Raw genomic sequence first — 6,000 nt, forward strand, 5'->3', positions numbered from 1 at the left:
CTCTTGAGACAGATACCCTTCCTAGGAATGGAACCAAGGCTGAGAAGAAGTGAGACAACGGAGGGGCACACCCTGCTCCTCTCCTTGCATGTGAACAGGTATCTCTGGGTGGCCACAGGGCTCTGTGATCCCAGACCCGTCATGCTTTGTTACACCTGAAACACACAGGGACAGAAGGCAACCATGTTGTTCTGCTTCCTTTCAAATCGACAATCTAAACTCCTTAGCTGGGCTTGCCTGAGAAGTCTTTATTCCCATTAGTTTTGGGTTTTTTTTTTTTTTTCTAAATTGTACATCACAGAGGCTCCTCGGCTGAAATTAAATCTGCTCTTCCTCCCCCCAATAGGCACATTTCTTCCTCAGGTAACCCACACTGTACGGGGGGTGGCAGAAGGAGAGAAGACAAAATAGAACCCAGTCAGCTCTTTGTGCCATGAGGGGAAAAATAAAGAGAGAGAGAACAGTGGCCCAGAGACAGCCTTGCCAAGATTGCTCACAGGCACGCAACACACCTGTCTCCTCAGGACTCCAAAAATGGCTTTGGTTGTGGTAAAGGTACAGACCACCTGTGGTGATTCCACCTTGAATCCTAATAAGCCACCAACAGTTGGAATGGCTCCTCTCCTACCACCCAGTCGTCTTCTTCCTCAGCACCCTCCCCTTTTAACCTCTTACCCTTTGTCTAGCTTTAGGACCAAATAAGGATGGCCTGGAACCTGGCTTAATCCCATGAGCATTCTAGGAGACTGTGGCTGAGACTCTGTCCAAAGGCCTGCTGTCAACTTGGACGCCAACCAACACAAGGAAGGGTCTAGTCCCTGTAGCGCACCGTCGCAGACACCAGGAGAGAGAAAAGGGGCCTACGCCCTAAGGACACCCACCTCACCTTGTTCATCTGCACGTAGGAAACCACCGCACATGGAGTTGCTGTTCTCACCCATACCTCTGTTCTATTTTGAAGGAAAATTAAGAATACATCCTCCCACTTGAAGGAGTAGAAGCAGATGGAGAACCAGCTCAGGTGTCTGTAAGGTGAGCACACACCAGATAACCTCAGCTATTTGTAGACACGGTGAGAACATGGTTCAAAGTGGGTTTCCACCCTCCCATTCTGCTGACAGTACAGATAGGCACAGATTACCAGTTAAACGCTCAAAAGAAGGAAACCTGGGGGGGAGGGGAGTAGTGAATGTGGATGATATCCATCCCTTCTGGACAATGAAGAACTATCTTCTGGTCTGATGTTGAAGGACAAGGATCTTATCCTTCCCCCAATCCCTTTAGTATTTTGTATTGTTTCTAAGTATAGTCACTAAAATGCCAGAGATAAAAGATTCGAGGGGAGAATACTTTCAGAAAGACTACTGATGCCCATGATTCTGCTACAGGATTTTGAAGATCATTATCTCAACCTGATTTCTGCATCTGGGCACCCTCAGAGTTTGGGGGTGGACGGTCAGTGGACCAAGAAGAACACCCCAGCTCCCCATCACAGCCCTCCAGCCTGTGGATGGTCTGACGGCCTCAGGAGTTGTCTTGCCTTGCATGAGTGCCTAGCTGAAGAGTCATTAGCTAAGTCTTTTCCGTTTCTCCTGCTATTCCAAGTACATTAAAAAAAATACTGCCTAGCCACATTTCACATACTGTAAAAATTAATGGGGGGGAGGGTTAAAGTCTTCATTCTCATTTTAAGGTAAGAGACGAACACATGCAAACGGCACATCTCTTTGTCTAACACAAAGACTCACGTGTCGAATTCTGCACCCCTTCCTCATGCACAGCATTTTAGAACTCTGCAAGATAGCCATTTTGCAAGAGTGTGGAAGTAACAGTTTGCTTGGAGGATGTGTGGGTATAAATAGATGTGGAGACAGAAGGAGAAATTTACAGCTCAAAAATAATAGCACAGGGAAAAAATATCAATTAAAAGAATCTTGACAGAATTCCTTCTTTGCAAGCTTAAGACTGAAGTCCTTTTAAACTGCAGCATCCTTCAATTCCAGGTGTTCCTAGACCAGCCAGATTCCCCACCTAGACCTTTCCCTCTGCAGTAGGCCTCCCGGGATCTCTGGGCCCCGTGTCAATGCTTTAGACAGCAAGTGGACTTCAGGGCAACAACCACAGTAATCATTTTTTTCATTTTTTTTTAAAAAGGGCATTTAAAAAAAAAAAAAGGCTAGGAAGGTAGAGATAGGAGACGGTCATGGAAGTGGCAAGGGGAAAAAGCTAGCCTGAAAAAAAATTTTTTTTCTAGATTCCCATAAAAATCAGGGCTATAGCCCTGGGTGAATAAAATGCTATTTAACTCAAAAATCACACAGGTCTCCCATGCATGTCTACATACACAGACCCTTATGTCACCCAGCATCTTCCATCCCTACATACATCCACCCCCACTGCCTCTCAAAAACCCAAAACCTGTTAGAGGAGGAAAGCAAAGCTATACATGGGAGATTTCCCCCTTTGTAAAAAGCCTTTTTTCCCAAAACAGCATTATTTTATTATCTTATTGCCTTTTCTTCCAAAAATTCCACTTGAGGGATTAGAAGAGATAGATAAACAAGGAATCCCTACCCCAGGTGAGGCGAAAATAAAACAGAATTTGCCCTACCTTGGTTTGTAGAAGCCAAACCTCTAGACGGACAGATTAAGGGAGTGAGCATGTTGGGAATGTCCAGTCTCCTCTTCTCGCTGGCATATCCACATAAGAAAGACGAAGGATAAATGAAAGGAAGGTAATTGAAAATCCAATTTAGCGTGAATTTTGTTTTAATCTTGTGTCTTGAAGAGATGCAAATTCAAAGGGAAAAAAAAGACTGAATTCAAAGGTAATTCAGGATATGGAGAGCAGCTCACAATGCAGAATCCAGAGTAATTATTCCATTTGCATGTGAGGTTAGTGGCTGGGCTATTTTTTAAATGATTCTTCTGGCAATTACGGTTTTTGCTTTTTGGAGCTTTAGAGGAGGAGGCTCTGTGTAGAGAAGCTGGGGGCCGGCTCTGTCCCTCTGTGGAGCATGGTCATTCCCAAAGCGTCCCCTTCCTAAGGGGGAAAAAGAGGCGGTCAGGGTTCGATTTGAGTGTCCCCGGAGGGTGAGAAAAATGCATTCCGAAAAAGATATCAATTCGTTTTAAGGAAAAGGGGGAGGAAACCCCGCATTTCCCACAGAGTGCACACGAGAGGAATTGAAAACAGCTGGCACCGGTCTATAAATAATTCAGAAAAGGTCTGGCTATACCATTCCTGGGACAGGCATGGATGAGAGGTGGGAATGCCAACCTGAATGGAAGAGGAGAGAGGGAGCGAGCAAGCGAAGGAGGGAAGCGGTAAGGAAAGAGGAAGGGAGGGAGAAGCGGCACCAGGGAGCAACACACACTCACACACACGCAGAAACACAATCCCCACTTAACTCGCCAGCAAGTGCGGCCCCCAGCCCCATCTGCATTGCTGCTGACATGTCTGTCTCGCTCTCCCCATCGTCTCCAGCGGCAGCGCCTCCTCCCACCCCGGGCTTGTGCTCAATGGGTTCTGATTGTGCACTGGGTGCACACTGGGCATTTCTTGGAAGGGGCACACTGACACGCGCGCACACACACACGCCCCCGGCGCGCACGCGCCCCCGCGCGCGCACTCACACTCACCCCCCGCGCACACTCACCCCCGCGCACACTCACGCCGCCGCCGCGCTGATGTGCAGCGCACGGGGCTTCACCTGCAACGTGTCGATTGGACGGATGGTCGCGGCGCGTGGCTCCGGCCCGGGGCACGGACGCCCAACCTCTCCGTTCGGTAAGGGGATTAACACCCCTCCCAAAAAAGACCAGAGAGAGCCGTCCCCTTTCACCCTAAAATATATATATATTTTTTAAAGCCACGTCCAAATTAGCAAGTGCCGGGTTCTGCTGGATTCAAGAGCTTCACCCAACACCAGGTTAGTTAACGGTTCCACCGCTTCGACCCTTTATCTCCCTGACAGCCCCAAGCCCCAACACTGAGACAGGAGACTCCGAAGCGAGTATTTACGTACCGACTCCGAGCGCCTGGGCGATTGCAGAATCTCCGGAGAGGGGTGGCGGGTGGCCAGGGATGGAGGGTTTTCCTTTCCTGCAAAGCAGGATTGATAATCCGTGTCGGGGTTTTGAAGTTCACGACTCTTCGTGGCGAAGAAAGAAAGAAAGAAAATGCATTCGGACGCCAGCACTTCTGGACTGGGGTCATCAAAAATCACCCTGACGAGCACTTTCGATAAGAGCAAAGCCCCGAGATTTCCTAGAGGTGAAGAAGCCGAAGGAAGTGGTTTTTGAAAAGGGTGGGGGGGGGCCTTCTTTTCTCAAAAAAAAAAAAAAAGGGGGGGGGGGGGGGTGGAGAGGCAGGAGCCCAGATTCCAGTTGGTGATGATCGGAGCCGGGGGAGGGGAAGCGGGCGGGGGCACGTTGTGCAAGTCAACCGCGCGGCAGCCGGAGAGGAAGACGAGGAGGGGGAGGAGGGGGAGAGTAAGAAAAATGGGTATTAATCACCGGGGACGGGGGTTGGGCGGGAGATCACAAGTTGCCTGGTCTGCATTTGGGTCTCACACCTAAAAACGTGCCCCCCATCCCCCGCACACACACCTACCTCTCACACACTGGCTCGGGTGGGAGGAGAAACCCACGAAGCTGGGGAAGATGTTTCTGCTCCCAGGGTGTTGTGTGTGTGCGTGCGCGTCCTCTTTCTCCACACCCCCCACCCCACCCCACCCCCAAACCCCGTCACCCCCTCACTCCTATTGCTAAGACTCCGGCCGAGGCAGCTTCCCATGTCACGTGCGGGGGGAAGTGGGGTAGGAAGGGGGAAAAGCCTTAACCCGAGTCCGTGGCGCCTCCTGCTGGCCGCAGTGGGGCACAGCAAAGAGGAAGGGCCGCGAAGGGGTGTGGGGAGCAAGACCGTGTCCCCGGTGGGCGGCCGCACCGGGCTGCGGAAAGCATCCCAAAGGCGGAGCCGCAGTTTGAAATATAAGACCTCTTGCTCTCTTTCCCACAAATCAGCCTCTGCTTCCTACGGGCGGCGCGAGTGCTGGACGCAGTTTAAAGCCCGGTTCTTGCCTTCAAGAAGCTTAAGATCTATTCTGAGTACACGAGGCTGCCGGGAAAACAATGGGAAACAAAGGAAGGCAAATGAAATTAAGGGCTAAATGGTGTAGTAAGATAATATATGTGCTTTATGACAACTAGTGAAGGTTCGAGGAGTTGGGCATTTCTTATTAAAGTGGATCCTGTTATTGAAAGACCTTGAGGAGAGAAAATGTTGAGACAGGTGAATAATCCTTATATGAAACTACATTTCATGGCATTTGAGAACCCACACTCTTGCAAAACGCAAACATCCCTTCTTTTCTCTCCCTCTTAACCTGTTTTCTGTTTTAATAGCACTTACCACCACCTGTATTATTATTTTTAATATTAATATCATCATGTATGCACCATTTTTATTCTGATCTGTTGTCTCTTTGAAGATCTAGAATATTATAGCGGTGGAGCATTTTCATACTGGTTATATCATGAACTTCTCACCAACGTTCCAGAGAAGCAGCCATATAAACACACAGGTAATACTCCTGTGTGAAGCAGTTACACCTAGTCATTTGGAGCTTTGATCTATGTAGATTAGCTCAGATGTATATTCAGTCCTATAGACCAAACTGTAGTCATAATAATCTGAACCTAATTCTTTCATGTTTCCTAGTTTTTGTTAGGTTTAATGGTCACATCTAAGATTTCTAAAGGCACACACAAATGCATAAGCATTATATGGAAACACAAATACTGAAATTGCTCTTTCTCAGGAATGGTATTGCTGTTTTCCTTTTTTTTTTTTTCCTTAAAGATTTTATTTATTTATTTGACAGAGAGAGAGATCACAAGTAGGTAATTGCTGTTTTTCTAAGAAAGGGTAGGGCTGATCTTCTACCTCTTTGGAGAACTACAGACCCACTCCAGAGTTGCTGTGTCCCTTGATACACA

At 48.1% G+C, this 6,000-nt stretch overlaps 1 protein-coding gene across 3 annotated transcripts in view; it reads right to left on the minus strand.

The window, feature by feature from the left end:
- GRIN2B (glutamate ionotropic receptor NMDA type subunit 2B) overlaps nt 1-4,168 on the minus strand; it is a 405,939-nt gene extending 401,771 nt beyond the window's left edge. Inside the window, exons 1-2 of one of the 3 annotated variants that reach the window (XM_032855041.1) lie at nt 4,029-4,168; nt 2,612-3,043 (exon numbers count right to left, since the gene is read on the minus strand). The gene's annotated coding sequence lies outside the window, so the exon portion shown is untranslated. Of the gene's footprint in view, nt 1-2,611; nt 3,358-3,713; nt 3,774-4,028 lie in introns of those variants that run through there. The other 2 variants (XM_032855043.1, XM_032855042.1) reach the window with 2 other exon arrangements.
- Between the last annotated feature and the right edge of the window lie 1,832 nt (nt 4,169-6,000).

The sequence above is a fragment of the Lontra canadensis genome, unplaced genomic scaffold (assembly GCF_010015895.1).
Source record: "Lontra canadensis isolate GAN:19392208 unplaced genomic scaffold, GSC_riverotter_1.0 scaffold9, whole genome shotgun sequence".
Classification (NCBI taxonomy): Eukaryota; Metazoa; Chordata; class Mammalia; order Carnivora; family Mustelidae; genus Lontra; species Lontra canadensis.